The sequence below is a fragment of the Leucoraja erinacea genome, chromosome 24 (genome assembly GCF_028641065.1).
Source record: "Leucoraja erinacea ecotype New England chromosome 24, Leri_hhj_1, whole genome shotgun sequence".
NCBI lineage: Eukaryota > Metazoa > Chordata > Chondrichthyes > Rajiformes > Rajidae > Leucoraja > Leucoraja erinaceus.
In genome coordinates, this window is record NC_073400.1 from 21,781,830 (window position 1) to 21,799,399 (window position 17,570).

At 46.4% G+C, this 17,570-nt stretch overlaps 1 long non-coding RNA gene across 1 annotated transcript; it reads left to right on the plus strand.

Annotated features, from left to right (window-relative positions):
• The first annotated feature begins 339 nt into the window (after positions 1 to 339).
• LOC129708768 (uncharacterized) lies at positions 340 to 17,313 on the plus strand. The gene is made up of 3 exons (XR_008725415.1): positions 340 to 1,676; positions 6,445 to 6,506; positions 16,725 to 17,313. It is a non-coding gene; the product is annotated as an uncharacterized LOC129708768 (long non-coding RNA).
• The last annotated feature ends 257 nt before the right edge of the window (positions 17,314 to 17,570 follow it).

A 17,570-nucleotide genomic window follows, 5' to 3' on the forward strand; every position in this document is an offset into this window, starting at 1 on the left:
CATTCACCCAATCTAGTCTCCTTGTGATCTTATACAGCTCTATAATATTACCTCTCAGCCTCCTGTGCTCCAAGCTATGGGGAGAATTTGTTTAAATGGGTTTACTACAGGATTAGTATAAAATCAGTGTTTGACAATCACCGCAGGTTTAAAGGGCTAAAGGCCCTGATTCTATATCTTTTGATGCAACTATATGGTCCTAGCCATACAGCATGTAAACAGGCTCTTCAAACCACGGAGTCCATGACAATCATCCCCCTCCCTCCCTCCCTTCACCACCTAGTTCTACCACTCAGCTACAAACTAGAGGCAATTCTAGAGTTGCCGATTAACATGCCATTCCGCATGTCCTTGCAATGTGGTTACAAACTGGATCACCTGATGGGTAACCCATACAGTCAGAGAGAGAACATGCAAACTCCACACAGAACAGCACCTGAGGTCGGGATTGCATATGAATTGCTAATATTATGAGGCAGCAGCTTTACTAGCTGTGCCATTGTGCACCCCTAATAGGGTGCTGACAAGTCCACACCTGACCTACTGCATTGTCCTATCTTCATAAATGCTTGCATCGAAACAGTGCAGAGGATTACTAAATTAATTCCAAATGGAAGGGTTAATGTATGAAGGAAGATTGTGCAGGTTGGGCCTACACTCCTTGGCGCATAGAAGATATGATCTTATTGAAACAGATTAATTTGGAAGGGGTGGACAGTGTGAATACTGAGGATAACTTGCATTTTTAGAATCTGGGGCAGATTAAGGGATCACACGTTTCTCATCCTGGTGAATCTTTGGCATTCTCTTCTCCAGGGAGCTGTGGAACGAGAGTTACTTAAAATGTTCAAGTTGGAGATTGTCAGACATTTCAATAGCAAAGGAAACAAGGGGTTTGAGGGGGGGAAAGTGGTGAAGCCATGAATTTCACGATTTCAGTGAAAGGCGGAGCGTGCTCGAAGGGCCGATTGGCCTCCTCCTGCTTGGTATATTTATCACAAGAGCTATGTGGAAATGGCACTGTCTGATCTGTGCTGAGCAAGTTTGTTAGGGTTAACTGTAGCATCGGCGCGAACAAAATGTTCGAGGTTTGTACAATGCAGGTGTGGTCCAGCAGGCGGAATGAGCCACTTTTCGAGAGAACAAGTTAGGCAAAGATGTGCGGGCTGAAATATAAAATAAAAGGAAACGGGGAAATATATTGAAATTGGAGAATGGCCGTGACAGTGAATAAATGGGCGACAGGGAGACAAAAAGGAAGCATGCCAGAGAATGGGCTGTCCCTGGAGGAAACAGACTATTCGCTCCACGTTCCCTTGTTTGTCTGAGAGCCTTGGCTGGAAGGCGGGGCGGTAGCGGCATTTGCCCTTAGCGCTGGAGCTGTGTGTGCAGGTAAAGGGCTGTGCCCCTCGTTAACACGCGATGCTCTGTACAGCTCCCGGTGAGGGCGAGCAGCAGCTGAATGATTGGACGAGGTTCTAACATGGGATCTGCTCGATATTCCCAATACTGCCTTCTGTCGAGAATGGCGAGCTTGGAGAACCACCAGGCAACGACATCTTTGTAACATATTTTTCCAGATCCCGACTCCCGAATCCGGCTCCAGGATTTTGGGGTGCCGTTAATCGCAAGGAGTGCAGCAGCTTCCCAAGGTCAGCCTGTCTGTTCCATCCGAGGTAAACAAGTGTTTCGCTTTTTCTTCAGTCGTTTATTCAACAGCTGGTATTGACCGAGAGGGGGAGGGTCTGAACAGGGCTGCGGGGAAGTGGGAAGGGGAAGCAATGGGAGATCGGTGCAAGAAAGGTCGTCAAGGAGGGAAGAGAGGAGGTGTGGAGAGCGGCGAGGGAGCGGGGGAACGGGCGTGGAGAGAAAGTGATAAAAGGTTGGGTCGAGAAAAGGCGAAGAATGGGGAACGATACTGTGCTCTCACTCTCTTCGTTCTACCCCTCCCTTCTCCCCACGCCCCCATCGTTTCCGTTCACTTTCACCACCTCCTTCATATTCGCAGCTGTGTTCTTTTGTCCCCGCTCGCTTCGCCCTCGTCCCCACCTCCCTCACCGAGTCACGTCGTTTCAGCCTCCTCCCGTCTGCCCTCCACCGATCTTCAATTTCTCCTTCAGTCCATCCTCCTGTCTCCCCTCCATTCTCCCCCCGTCCCGGCCCGCGCCACATTCCTCTCGTCTCGAGGTGACCTTCCATCCCTCCAGCCCCCTCCTTTCACGTTCATCCGCCGTCCTTACATCCCTCCTCTACCTTCCTCCGTCTCCCCCCTCCACCCTCCGGTCCCTCTTACCTGCCCTTATCCGTTCTCCTCGGCTCGGCATTAGCTTCCCCCCTCCCTCCTCCCCCCCCCCCCCCCCCCCCCCCCGTTCCTCCACCCTCCCCAGATCTCTATGCTCCATTTTCCTTGTACCCCTCTGTTTTCTCGACATATCAATTCATCTTCTTTTCACCACCTCCATCAATTTCCGAACCTCCTTGACGAGCTGCACTTCTATTTTCACCCTCCCCTCTATCACTTTCTTCTTCAACCTTCCTGTTCCCTGGTATCTTCCCAGTTTTGCAACCCTAACTATGAATTTCCAGTTTCTCTAACCATCACCTCTTCACCTCAGCTAAATCTTTCCTGCCCCCCACCTCCCCTTTATCTTCTGCACTTGCCCCTCTCCTCTCAAACCTCCATGCTTTCTAATTCTCTCTCTTATAACTTCCTTGCTTTCTATCACCACGCCCCATTAATCTATCTGCTCTCTCTATCCCTTACCTTCAAGACTTCCCACCATCTCTCTCTCTCTTTTTTTTACTCTTAAACACACGTTCTGATCTTTCCTTGCTTATTGCATTTTTTTATTGTCTCGACCCTATTCATTACACCCCTTCTCATCATTTCACACCAACAGTGCCATGTCTATTCCACCCCAGCTCCACCTCAGTAATAAAATCTTTGCCCTGTTGCATTCCTCATCACCTCCCAGCTCTCTATCTCTCTCCTCCCCCCTCCCTTTCAACATCACAGCTCACTTACCAATTCTCTTACTTTCTCTTGTCTCTATCTGTACTTGCTGTGACATCCCTGCACTGTACACTTCTTTATTCATTCATTTTACAGAACTAGATTACAGGTGAGAAGAGGATCGATGACTGCTTGTTGAATGGCTGCATTCTGTCTGATAGTCGGTTTCCTTCCTCGCCCCCTCCTCTCATCTCTTCGTCAGTCATCATGCACTTCAACACACAATAACTTTCATCCCCTTACTAGCTTCATTTCTACTCCATCTGTATTCTCCTCTCCATACTTCCCTCCTTCAAGCTCCTCACAATCTGACCATCTCTTTCATCAACACCACAATCTATATATTTAACTTTCCTGCAACCTCTATTCCCCTCATGATCTTCCCATCCGTGCACTGTTACCATTCTTCTATAAATTTCTAACAGATATCCGTATCCCTGTCCTAAACCTCTCTCCACCACCATTTTGGGCTCAATCGCACCACCCTTACTGCCCCCTCCCCCCCCCCTTCCTCTTTGCCCCTAAGCCTCTTCTCCATTGTTTATCCCCTCCCTCCCCATCCACTCTCCCTGCCCTCCCTCTCCCTATCCACCTTCCTACATTCTCTACCTCCCCTGCCACCTCTTCCTCCCATGCTTCTTTCGTGTCCTCCAACCTCCTGCCCGCTCCTTCCCCTCCAACCTCCCTACCCTGTTTCTCCCCTTCACCCCTCTGTGCCTGTACACTCAATTGTGTCTGCACTTCCATGCCGTTTCTACCCCTCCATGGAATTTTCTCCTCTATCCCTTTCCCAACCCTCCTCAGGACTCTAGCATTCCCCTCTTCTTTCAACCACCAGACTTCACCATCTCCTCAAATGTATCTCAATATCTCCCTTCTAGGCATCGATCCTTCATTTTCAAGGTCCTGTCCTCCCTCCTTCTTTGCATTGCTTATCAATTTGTTGTCCTTTGCCCCTGCTTTCTTTCCCATTCTTCACATTCTGAATCAATAAACATCTGTATCTATTTCACCTTTTGCCCTTTCCAAAACTCTTATTGAATACTTCCTTTTTACCTAATCCACTTTAAACCACTGATTCCATTCTTGGCTCCATTTGATACCATTGATGGCTTTCCGGTACTAAGAACCTCAACTTCGCATTTCCCGAACAAAACGCCTCTTGACTCCGCCGTTGCTTAAAGCATCCCACCTTCGACCATCCTTTTCTCCCCTTATTGCTTCTGAAGAACATCAGGGCCTGGAATGTATAACCACTGGTTGCCATGTTGGTTGCTATGTTATCACTCCACTCTAGGTTTGTATCCCGTTGTGGTCTGTAGCCTGTAGAACAAATTGTTTTCACAGAAGTTGGCATTGCCTGAGACTGAACTTGTTGCATAAGAGCTAGTTCACTGTTACAGCAGTATTTTCTCCAGTGAATGTCGGAAATCTTCCAATAAGCTAAAAATAGCAGGCTGAAACTAGGATGTTTCTTCCACAAACTTATTTTAAATTCACCATATAACTGCTGAATTACCAACAAAACTCTTTTACTTTGTATATTCCCATGGGCTTTCCCTACTGTCTTTCATCCTTACCCAATCTGATCTTTGTGTGCCTCAAAACCCACTAAAGTCATTGACATTCCTGACCTCTGAAAGCCTTACGGAGCAATTAAGGATGGGATTTTAAATGCTGGGATTGCCATCGGTGTCCATATCCCATGAATAACTTGTTTGAAAAAATTGAAGGAATGTGTTGCTGCCTCCTAAGCCATGCTTATCTTCCCTGTCTGAATCTCTCCAATCCCCTGCCACAGCCACAAAATGACCCTGATTAAAGCAACTGATGACATTTTACGTGACATAGCTCCATCGTTTCACCTATTTGCAGTCATTAATGAAGGAAATTGTATCATACACCCCCCCCCTCCCCCCCCAACCCTCCTTTGCCTATGCCTACATTTTGCTTGCCCCATTCAGACCAATCAAACTTTAACTAATAATTCATCACCAATGGCTTCATCTCTGGCACATGGCCGTTAACTTTGGTGACACCAAGGTCAGTACTTGTCACCTTGCTCTTTCTCATCCACGATATCCTTTTCCAACATCATACACAAACACTGCAATGAATTGGGTGGCAATACCCCATTCTCTCCTTCAATTACTTGACCCTTCTATACATTACCATCCATGGTCAGAGAGACATACAAAACAGTATCCAACGGGATCCCACCACTGGCCACATTTTCTCATCTCCTCCCTATTCGGCTTTCCGCAGAGACTGCTCCCTCCGAATGGCCTACTCCTGCACCTAATTTCTATGTAACTCCCTGGTCAATTTGTCCCTTCCCACCTAAACCACCCACTCCCCTGGTACTTTCCCTTGCAACCGCAGGAAATGCTACACTTGTTGCTTTACCTCCCCCCATGACCCCATGCAAGGACCCAAGCAGTCTTTCCAGGTGAGGCAGAGGTTCACCTGCACCTCCTCCAACCTAATCTATTGCATCTGCTGCTCTAGGTGATACTTGCCGATCACTTCGCCCAACAACTCCGCTCGGTTCGCACTAACCAACCTGATCTCCCGGTGGCCCAGCACTTGAACTCCCCCTCCCATTCCGAATCCGACCTTTCTTTCCTGAACCTTCTCCATGGCCAGAGTGAGTCCCACCGTAAACTGGAGGAGCAGCAACTCATATTTCGCTTGGGCAGTTTATACCCCAGCGGTATGAACATTGACTTCTCCAATTTCAGGTAGTCCTTGCTTTCTCCCTCCTTCCCCTCCCCTTCCCAACTCTCCCATAGCCTACTGTCTCCACCTCTTCATTTCTAGGTGGCACAGTAACACAGCTGCTGCCTCACAACTACAGATAACTAGGTCCTTTACTCGGGTGCTGTCTGTGCCGAGTTTGCATATTTTCTCTGTGACCACAAGGGCTTCCCCTGGGGCATTCGGTTTTTCCCACATCACAAAGATATGCACATTTTAGGTTAATTGTCCCCTGCAAACTATTCCCATTGTGTAGGTGAGTGGTAGAATGTGGGGTGGGGGGGGGAGGATGGGAATATGGGGAGAAGAAAATAGGATTCGTATAACGTTTGGTGTGGTCAAAGGCCATGGTTCAATGCTGTGTCATTGGCAAACTTTGCATTCAGTGTCTTAACTCATATTTGTATCTTGACTCTCGCTGACTTTCAACTTCCTCCATGCCTCACCCCTTCACCTCCAAATCTCCATCCCTCTCTATACCAGCTTTCCTTATATCTATAATTTTCTCCTTCAACCACATTTCTCTAAATTCTTCTAACCTTTAAGTTGTGTTTTTCATCCTCCCAAACTATTTTCTATCCTCATTTATTCACACCTCCCAGCTCTTTCATTCACTTATTTATCGGCCCTTCAATCATCCCACTGTGACCTTCTGTTCTCTCCATCCTGTTCAGTCTGCCAACAGGAAAGGGCGCATCCAGGGATTATGATGAAAGAACATGGCACAATCTGTGAGGTATGTGTCTGTGAGTAAAACTATGTCAAGCTGTTGTATCACTTGTCTGTACGATGAGTCTCCCAATGTCATACCAGATGTCACATGTTTATGGAGACAAATTTGCATTGCTGACTGGCGTGGGAGCTACTTGGTTGCATCCTTATTTGGTGCCTAAATTGATGGCATGCAGTCCATCCACTTTTATTCCTTCTTTAGATTATATAACTGAGTCAGTTGCTTCATCATTTCTGAGGACACTGAAGAGTAACCACATGGGTATGATCTGGAGTCGTAGGTAAACCAGAACATCACAACATTTACTCTGCCAAGCATCCTCAGAATCTTCTGTGTTAGAATAAGATCACCTCTCATTCTTCCATACTTCAAAGAATGTAGCCTCTGAGCAGGACAACCCTCTAATCTAGGAATTAGATTGGTGAATCTGCTTCATTCAACGTTCGTGCTGTCTATTTTTCTCTGAATTATCTATCTCCATCTTTTAACATACCCAACTTTCTATCAGCATCCATTTATCTCTCCACATTTTGGCTGTGCTCTTCCTGGCATTCCATTCCTCTCCATTTAGAACATGGAAATGACTAGGCAAAGATATGCTTGCTAAAATTATTGATGGTACAAAGATGGGTAGGATAGTAAATTTTGAAGAAGGCACTAGAAAAGGATATAGATTGGAACAAAACATTGCAAGTGCTGAATATCTAAATATGACAACATTCTGGAAGCACGTTTATACACTAACCCCACATCCTTTGATTCCTTTAATCTTCCAATATCTATCTTTAATGTAGATTGTCTGAGGAGACAATTGGGAAGAGAATTCTGAAATCTCCACAGGTAAAGGAATTGAAAATGTGACTCCTGGTTTTGGATACCCCAGCCACAAAAAAAGAACATTGCTACATTAAACTATCAGGGCCATGGTAATTTTTAAGGCTTCATTGAAATCACCTCCCATTCTTCAAAAGTTGGGAATGCACAGGCCCCACCTTGCACAGATCCCTCCTTGCACAGCAAACTTCACATCTGAGGAATCAATTCCCTCTCCTGCAAGAATTCTTCACGTTCTCCATGCTCTATCCCAGGATCATTCACTCTCGAGTTTGGTGTTCCTCCTTTATCATCCTGTTCTACCAGCTGCAGACAACAGAATGCATCAGAGGGGATGCTAATGGGACAGTATGATTTGAGAGGTAGTCAAATTTGTTGGAACAGATATGATTGGAATAGTTTCATGGTCATGGGCAGAATGAATGTGATTCCACTCAGGTAATGGGTGTAGAACCAGTAACACAGGAACCTCAGCTTTTGACATTGCCCATCAGTTAAACAGTTCTTGGCGCCTCTAACAGTGAGAACAAAGACAGCAAGCGGCTTGGTACCAAAGGCCATTCAAGTGAGAGATATTAAAATAAAATGTTTTTGTGTATGAGGACAATATAATCAGAAGCTGTAGTCTCTGGGGCCTTGATTGGAAAGTCCGTTAGATTGCTGCCTGCCCAGTGCAAATAGAAGGTCGGCTTTGGGAGGGTAAGATTTTGCTTCCATAGTCCATGGCAGGAATTATGTCTGGAAGTTACTTTCCATTGAAGACATTGACAATGAACTCCACCATGTTCGAAACATGAGCATAGTCTTGTTGATTGAAGAAAAAAGTATTTGAAGAACTCTGAACATGGCATAAAATGCTTGGTCTACTGGCTACCATGACCTATATGCTTCTTAAACCTGGAATGGTTGGAAAATGGCCATGAACGCTGTCTCTCCAAAATCCACAAAATTCACTGGAGGGCTAATGGAAGCAACCCCGTTCTCTCCCTGGCAAACGTTGCCAGCTCCGGGACACAAATTACATTTAATCGGCTCCATTGGTAGGTCACATCACTGGCTTGTGTTCACCAGATTTCTGACGCGAATACAGGCTCTGCCACGGGAAAGTATTACCACATGGACAAATGAAAAAATTCAAAGATATACTCTAAACCTCCTTGAACAAATGCAACACCTCCACCGACTCTTGGGCATTGCTGGCTCGTGACCACAAAGTGGAGAGGGGCCATTTAGAATGATATACAAAGCCTTTAGACGAAATACAGGAGAACATGAAATCCCTCTATACGTGGCAGAAAGAGAAGATAGACACAAAAAGCTGGAGTAACTCAGTGGGACAGGCAGCATCTCTGGAGAGAAGGAATGAGTGACGGTTCGGGTCGAGACCCTTGCTCAAAAAGAGCATCTCATCAGCTACCTCCGTCCCCATCAATGTTTGTTTGGAAGTGGGATAGAAATAATAGAAATTGCATTCATTGCAACGTGTAAAAAGAGTTGAGATACTGTATTGTAATTTTGCTGCATGTCATTGTAGCATATATCATGTCTTGATTGGTGAATATGTTGAGGTTGTAACTTTATTTGAAGCAGAAATAATATGTGAATGCTTCATTGAGCATAATTCAGACTGGTAACTACGCACTTCGTCCGAGCATATTATCGCATGCGTCATGCAAGCCGTCTTAAATGACCACCTAAACTGTCATTTGGCAACCTAAAAAGCTGCCTAGGTTGCCCGACTGGCATCAGAGAAAAAAAAGTTAAGTGAGAGCCCTGCATGGTGACCCAGTCGTGCAGTGGTCGAGTTGCTGCCTTACAACACCAGAGACCCAGGTTCAATCCTGACTATGGGCGTATGGATTTTGCACATTCTGCATGTGACCATGTGGGTTTCTCCAGGTACTCCAGTTTTCTCCTACATTCCAGAGTGTAGGATAGAACTAGTTTTCAGGAATCATTGGTCAGTGCGGACTCAAGGGGGGCCGAAGGGCCTGTTACCATGCTATATCTCTAAACTAAACTAAACCAAGATTGGAATCAAATTTTTCAGAATAATTGGTATTCAAAAATGATAGAAGAAAGTGAAAAGGATGAGAGGAAGCCTTGATTATCATGGATAAAATATGAGCAATATTGAGGAATGGAACCAGATTAAAAGTTGTATCCGTTTTGTTGGAGGTTACAAATAATAATGTTCAAAAAGTATTGGTAAGTTTTACAGAAATCCCAATCACAGCAATACTGTTAGGGAGAGTGTTAATTTGGAAGTACCAAAAGTAATCAGAGAAGTTTTACTGGTTCAAATCTCAAAAATAGCTTTGATCAAAAGTATACTATGGACAGATTCTGGGACATTATGGAACCAACTGGAGATTAGAATAATGTGGACATTGGCTCAGAGAAAGTAACTGAGAAAATATGTAATGACGGTAGAAATTTTAGTAAGGCTTTTGATAAGGGCCTTCATAGCCAGTCCAGAAGATTAAGGCACAAGCGATGCAATGTGCATTGGGAAACTGGAAATTAGCTTGGTGGCAGGAGGCAGGGGAATAGTAGTTGATGGGTGTTTTTCTGATTGGAAATCTATAACAACTGACGTATCCCTGGAATTGATACCAGGATCATTATTTTTCTGTAACATATAAAAGACTTAGATGAGAATGTGGTTAGTACCAGCAGTAAGTTTGCAGATGACACAAAAATCGGTGAAGTCATAGTCTATAAAATACTTTGTCTACGGATACAGTGGGACATAAATCAGCTGTATATTTAGATGATGCAGCGTCTACTAGAATCCAGACAAATGTGAGGTAAAGAACACCGAGAGGCGAGCAGCTGGAGGAACTCAACAGGTCAGGCAGAATTTTACAGACCTAATAGTTTTCTTCACACGTAGCTATCTAGACAATAAAATGGAAACCTGTGAATTTAGGACATTCAGATATATTCAAAATGCATTTAACACGGTTCTACATAAGTTGCGACATAAAGAAATGTCTCATGCAGCCACCTTATATAGACAGTCATAAAACATAAAATATTGTTGGAATAAAAACTTATTTTTAAGATTAGATATTAGACAATGGGGGACAGTGTCTTGGGTTGAATACAATTTAATATTATATGTACAATATTATACAATAGAACTAGGCAGCAACCGAACAGCAATGGCGGCCAGATCTCCCACAATTCAAAGCGACGGAGAAAATGCCCAGCGCCGACCAGTTGCAGTGACAGTGCGCATGTGCAGGATGGCCGATGATGTGCTGGCCGTGGTTGTGTGCTTGTGCAGGGGGAGGATGTCCTGGCCGTAGCAGTGCGCATGTGCAAGGCGGCCTGCCATGGCGGTGGATGAGGAGCGAGTGGCGAGCAGAGACCCGGGAGACCCGGACACGGGTGGCGGGCAGAGACGGGGAGTGACAGAGAGAGAAAGATAGAGAGGGGGGCCCGCCCAGAGTTCAATGGCAGGTGTCCTGCCTTGGCCGGAGGTCCCCTAGATTTTGAGGCCCTAGGCTTCAGCCTAGTGGTAAATCAGGCTCTGTCGAGTCCCCCCTAGATCACAAGGCCCTAGGCTTAAACTTATGAAGCTTATACGTAAATCCGGCCCTGCTCATTTTGATCTCTGCCTCTCTTGCTCTCTCATTGCACTCTGCATTTCTTTCACTCTCCATGCCTCACTCTGCATCTCCTTCACTCTCTGAATTCTATGGCTGTCTTTCAGTCTGCGCTGTCTGCATCACTTTGATCTTGGTGGGTCACATTCAATCAGCATTCTCTGTGCTTCTCGCACTCTTTGTGAATCTGTGTCACCCTTCCCCCACCATACTTCTCTTTTCTCTCTGCATTATCTGTGCTCCCTGAGCACTCTCTGCCACCATTGTGTGCTCTCCGTTGACCCATTCTCTCTCTGCCCCTCCCCTTATTCTCCGTCACCCAAGGTGATTTTTATCAACCCTTTGCTCAAACCCTCCCCCCGCACTCTCTGCCCACTCAGGCTTTCTGTGTGTACCGACTCTCTGCCCCGACTGTGATCTTTGTGTATCCCCCTTCCTTCTCCACCCACTCTGTAGCCCCTCCCATTTTGTTTATCTCCATACACACCATGTGCCTCATTTGTTCTCCCTCCTAAATGTGCCTCACGGTCACCCTCTGCATAGTGTCAGTCTCCCTGTCACTTTGCACTCACTTTCTCTGCCCGCCCCCCGCGCCCCATGGCTTTCTGCCCCTCATTGCACTCTGTCCATCCTCACCTTATCATAATTCCCCTTCACTCTTGATCACTTTCCACACCCTCTGTTCCTCTCTGTCACCCTCTGTACTCTTGTGGACTCTCCCACTCTCTCTATATTCTGTCTGCCATCAAACTTTGAACTCTTTGTTAAAGTGAGGCACTGTCTGCAGCCGCATCCCCAGCCATCACTCTCTCTGCAATCGACCTTTAATAATCTGTCTTACTCTACACTTCGACACCTCATGGCACTCATTGTTGACCCCACACGTACTCCCACGCCCGAACAGAGATGCGTCCTCTGTCACCTGTTGAACTCCCTGTCAACCCACTATCCCCGACCCCCTCTATGCTCTCTATTCCTTCCTTCCCAGTACATTCCAGGCCCTATCATCTCACTCCCAACCCCCACCATGAATGCTGTGGTGGATGTTTGTGTTAAATTTTTAATGTGTATTGTGTGTTCTTTTTTTTTTATTGTACCACTGCTGGCAAGTTCATTTCACTGCACTTTATGTGCACGTGACGAATAAATCCGACTTAACTTGACACCATTACGCACTCTATCCCCACTTACACCCTAGTGCCTCAACCAAATCCCTGTCTCGCTCTGTGCTAATTTCCTCCTCTTGGACTCCTCTCTGGACTCTTTACTTTCACCCCCCCCCCCTTCACAAATGTTGTCACTTGTTGGCGCATTTCCCATTCCTGTGCTTTCCCCTCTGTGTTCCCTGCTGCTCCCACCCTCCCTGCCTCTCTGCATTGCCTATTCCCCCAACAACTCTCGTTCACCATCTGCATTGTCAGTCTCCCCCAACGCTTCCTGAAACTCCATGTTTTCATCCCCCTCAGTACAATCAGTTCCTCACTGTCACCCTCCCCGTTCTTTTTTTATCTGTGCCCTTGACTTTGCCTGCCTTCTTTGCTCTTTGCTTTAACCTCTACGCCTCTCTGCCACTCTCCCTGCTCTCTGCCTTTCTGCTTTCCCTGCATCTCTTTCACACTCTACTTGCCCCAAGCCTCTCAGCAACTCCTCCAATGCTCTGCTCCTTTTGCCTCTCTCGGTCTCTATTCCATGTGTCGGCCTATCACTCTCTGTGCCTTTTTGATTTCAGTGCCTCACTTTCAATCAGCGCTCTGTGCCTCTCACACTCTCTGTGAATCTGTGTCATCCTTCCCCCACCCATGCCTCTCATTCCATTGTGCATCTCTGTCCTTCCTTCTCATTCTCTGCAACTGCTGTTGACACCTTCCCCCCCCCCCCCCCCCCCCCCCCCCCCCCCCCCCCCCCCCCCCATATTACTACACTCTCTGTACACTCACACTTTGTAATTCCTCCTGTTCTTTGTCCTCTTTCTGTCCTTCCGGTTCTTTCTTTGTATCCTCCCCTTGCTTCTCTGCCACTCTCCCCACTGTTCATGCCTCTCTCTCTCTCTCTCTCTTCCAACCTCCAATGTTCTGGAGAAAGCAATCCAATATTGTCCAGCCACTCCATGTAGCTAATCCTCCCTAATCCTGGCCGCATTCTGGTAAACCTCTTCTGCATCCACTCCAAAGCCTCTACATCCTTCCTGGAATGGGGTGACCAGAACGGCATGCAATACTGTAACACATAGGCTGTCCTCTGAACTCTGCCATCCTCTGCCAAGCTGCTCTCTCCTTTGTCCAGCTCTGCCAACTCCACCTGTTCTGTGCCTACTCTGTCGCCCTCTGTTGTCCACCATTGCCCTCTGCAACCACTGCCCACCCAGTCGCTCTCTGCACACCCGATCGGCCTCTCCACTGCCTGAAGTCTCCTGTGGCCCCTGATATCCGCTGAGTTTCTGCCGCACTTCTCCCCGCCTCTAGTCTCTGATGCCCTTATTGTCCTCTCCGTTGCTTGTTGGTCTCTGTGCTCCCTACTGCCCTCTCCATGTTCTTTCGTCCTATGTCCCAGCTACGCTGTCAATCCCGTGCCTCCCTCTATCCCATTACACTCTCTGTGTCTGTATGTTACCCACTGGCCACTCTGTGCCTCCCTCACCTTTTGCACCTCCGTACCCCATGTTATTTCCACCCGCGTCGTCTTTGTTCCTGCGCTCTGGACCCGCGCCCTATCTGCCCCCCACATCCCTTCTGACTAGCTTCCCACGTGACCCTCACCCACACAATAACTGTTTCACCCGAGTTCCCTTTCACCATTGTTCCCTCCTTAATATCCTTTGCTCTCCAAACCCCATCCTCTGTCTCAGTTTCTCGCTGTGCAATCCCAACCTGCATTCTCTATAACCGCCCGCCACACTGGCAATCCCATATGCCTTGTTCTCCGTCCTCCTCCTTCCCCCTTCCCCTGTTGTCAGAGCTTCTTTTTGATATCATTTCCCTCGCTCTATGTAACACTCTGTCCTCTCCCTTCCTCTCTGTTGCACTCACTCTTCTGCCACTTTCTCTGTGAATCTCTCTCTTCTGCCTCCTTCTCTGTGACTGTCATCTTCGTCTCTCTCGGGCCCCCCCCCCTTCTAATACAATATTAATAATATATTCTATTGTCATTGCTCAGAGGTACAACGAGATTTGGTATGCAGCTTCCATCCGATGCAATAACTTAATTAGCTAACAATTTAGACACCCAGAGAAACATGATTTAAAAAAAACAGTTAAAACAGTATAAAGTGCAATTAGGTCTGTGCCGGCTCGATGTGCGACGTGACCATCCGAGGGAGACAGTTCATCGGGGGGGGGAGGGGGGCACTCAGTAGGGCCGGTTCAGAGCAGCTATAGTTCTGGGGATGAAGCTGTTCCTAAGTCTGGAACTGCAGGCGTAGAACGCCTTGTAACGTCTGCTGGATGGTAGAAGTTCGAACAGACTATTGCAAGGGTGTGAGGAGTCTTTGTGAATGCTGATGGCCTTCCTGAGGCACCGTGTATTGTTGATGCCCTCCAAGGCTGGTAGCTGTGTCCCAATTATCTTCTGCGCTATGTGGACGACCCGCTGAAGAGCTCTCCTCTCCGCCTCCGTGCAGCTGAGATACCACAGAGATGCCATATGTTAGGATACTCTCTGTGGTGCAGCGATAGAAGGTTGTCAGCAGGTGTTGGGGCAGACCATTCTTTTTCAGTGTTCTCAGGAAGAACAGTCGTTGCTGTGCCATCTTGACCAGCGCAGCGGTGTTGGTGGACCATGTGAGGTCCTCTGAAATGTGTGTGCCCGGAAACCTAAAGCTGGACACTCTCTCTAGACTGTCTCCGTTGATAAAGATTGGAGCGTATTCCCCATTATGTGTCCTTCTGAATATAATCAGCTCCTTTTGTCTTAGAGGTGTTTAGGGACAGGTTGTTATCAGTCCGCCAGGTTCTGCGTCTCCGCTCTGTAGTGTGTTTCATCACCATTGGTGATCAGCCCAATCACCATTGTGTCATCTGCAAACTTGACAATGGTGTTGGTGTCGAATGCAGGAACACAGTCATGTGTGAAGAGCGAGTAGAGCATGGGGCTCAGTACACAGCCCCGTGGTGTGCCAGTGCTCAGGGTGATAGTGGAGGACAGGTGCGGGCCCAGTCGCACTGCCTGCAGTTGCTCTGTCAGGAAATTCAGGATCCAGTCGCATATCGACAAGCTGAGGCCTAGCTGGTGGAGTTTGGTGCTGAGCTTGGTGGGGATGACCGTGTTGAAGGCAGAGCTGTAGTCTATGAAAAGCATCCTCACGTACGTGCCCTGTCTTTCCAGGTGAGTCAGGACAGTGTGAAGAGCCAGAGAGATGGCATCCTCTGTGGATCTATTTGCCCTGTATGCAAATTGATGCGAGTCCAGTGAGGCAGGGATGCTGGATTTGATATGTGAGAGGACCAGCCTTTCAAAGCACTTCATGGTTATTGGTGTTAAGGAAACTGGACGGTAGTCGTTCAGGTTGGTGATTTCCGTCCCTCTCTCTGCCACACATCCTCCCTCTTTCCCTGTAGCGCTCTACATCCCTCTCTGTGACCCTCTTCCTCCCTCTCTGCAACTCTCCACATTATTGAATCCCACTGCCTCTCTTTGTGTAATTCTCTGTCACTCTTCCAGCTCACTATGACGTTCTGAACCTCTCTCTGATTTCAGTGCCTCTCTGCCACCTTCTGAACAACTAATGTCTCCCTTGCATCTCTGTACCTTTCCATCACCTCTTGCACCCTCTGGACCTCGCAGGATTATCTTAACCTGCTGTGTCACACTGCTCTGTTTACTCTGTTTCAAACATGGATTTTCCATGACCTCTGCATTTTATGTCTCCAGTGCAAACCTGTGCTCCCTGTGTGCTCTTGCTCTCTGTTGTCAGGAAGTATCTCCACTCTCTGTGGCCTTCCCTCGTCCACTGCACTTCCCAACCTCTTATTTCCATGCCTAACAAAACTCTACACCCTGTCGTCCACAATTATATGTCCCTGCTCTGCTTCATACTTTAAACTGAGTGGTAAGACAGATAGAGAAAACAGTTTATAAGACATATGCAATTCTGTACATAGACAGGTGTGAAAGCATGAAATTAATGATGAATCTTTGCATAACATTGGTTTAATTTGAATGCAATACTGCTGTCACTTCATTATTGGAAGTATGAGGGTGTTAGACAGGGTCCAGGGGGTAAAAAATGAGTATATACAATTATGAGATGCATAGAAAGGATAGTTAGAACTCTTTTTCCTGCAAAATGAAAATACCAATTATTAGAAGGCATTGCACTGTGGGAGGAGAAAAATTTAAAGATGATTTATGAGGCAAGTTTTTTTCCCCCATAGTGGGTGCTTGGAAGGTACTGCCAGGGATGGTGGTGGAGACAAATATGATAATGGTGTTTAAGTAGCTTTTGAATAGGCACATGTATATGCAGCAATAAGGGGAAATAGATCATGTGCAGACAAATAAGAGTTTGGGTTGGCATAATGTTCAGTGCAGACATTGTGGGCTGAAGGGCTTGTTCCGGTGGGTTTTTTTATGTGTTGTGTGTTTTTTATCTTCTATGTTCCATTTTCCACATTGCTCCCAATCCACCTGTTACCCATCTTTTTCTCCACAACTTTCACTTGCATTTCCCTTTCCTCTCTGCCAATTCCACTGTTCTTCACTGTGATATATAAATATATATCCTTCCTGCCTGGCTGATGGGGTAAATAATTTTTTTTCTTTTACTGTTTTCATTTAGGTTACATCAAAAGGATCATGAGTCCAGGTTACTGCTTTAAATTGGTGTTCCACTATTCCGGAGACTTGTCCTGACTCATCCAGCTAAGTGCCACGCAACATCTTGTGTCACGACATCTCGACGGTACAGGCGATTTCCACATTGCTGCTTTTGTGGAAACACATTAATGTATTAAAAATAAATCTGGAAGGAGGTGTTTGAAAGGCAAAAAGGAATATTTACACTGCACATTTCAGGATCTACTGACTTCAGTATCCAACAATTTCAAACCCATTCATTTCATGGACGATTAACTCCAGAATCCACTGCACAGGACTTATTAATTTCAAGAACCAATATCTTCACAGGTCACCACCTTCAGAATTCATGAAATTCAGGAACCGCATCTCCTAAATTCATTGTACCACATGGGCAAGCTAACTACAGGATTTACCAGTTTCAAGAATCCATGAACTTCAGAAATTCGTAACTCTACAGTCCACCATTGCTAATGACCACTAAGTACAATATTCACTAATCCCAGAATACAAAACCATCTAACTCCAGTTTTGCCAAACTTCAAGATTCACATACTCCATGATCCACAGAAGGCATTAACTCTGGGATCTGCTGGAAATGTTCAGGAACCATTGAGATCCAGATTTGCCAAGTCCCAAAAACCTGAGGATTTACAAATTCTAGGATCCACAATCTCCAGGATCTACAAACTACAAAATTCACTAACACTAGATTCATGAAATCTAGAATGAATTAATCCTGGGATCTACTATCAATCCACATACGACAAGTAACCTCAAACTTCTGAAGTCTGAAGGGTCTCGACCCGAAACGTCGCCTATTTCTTCG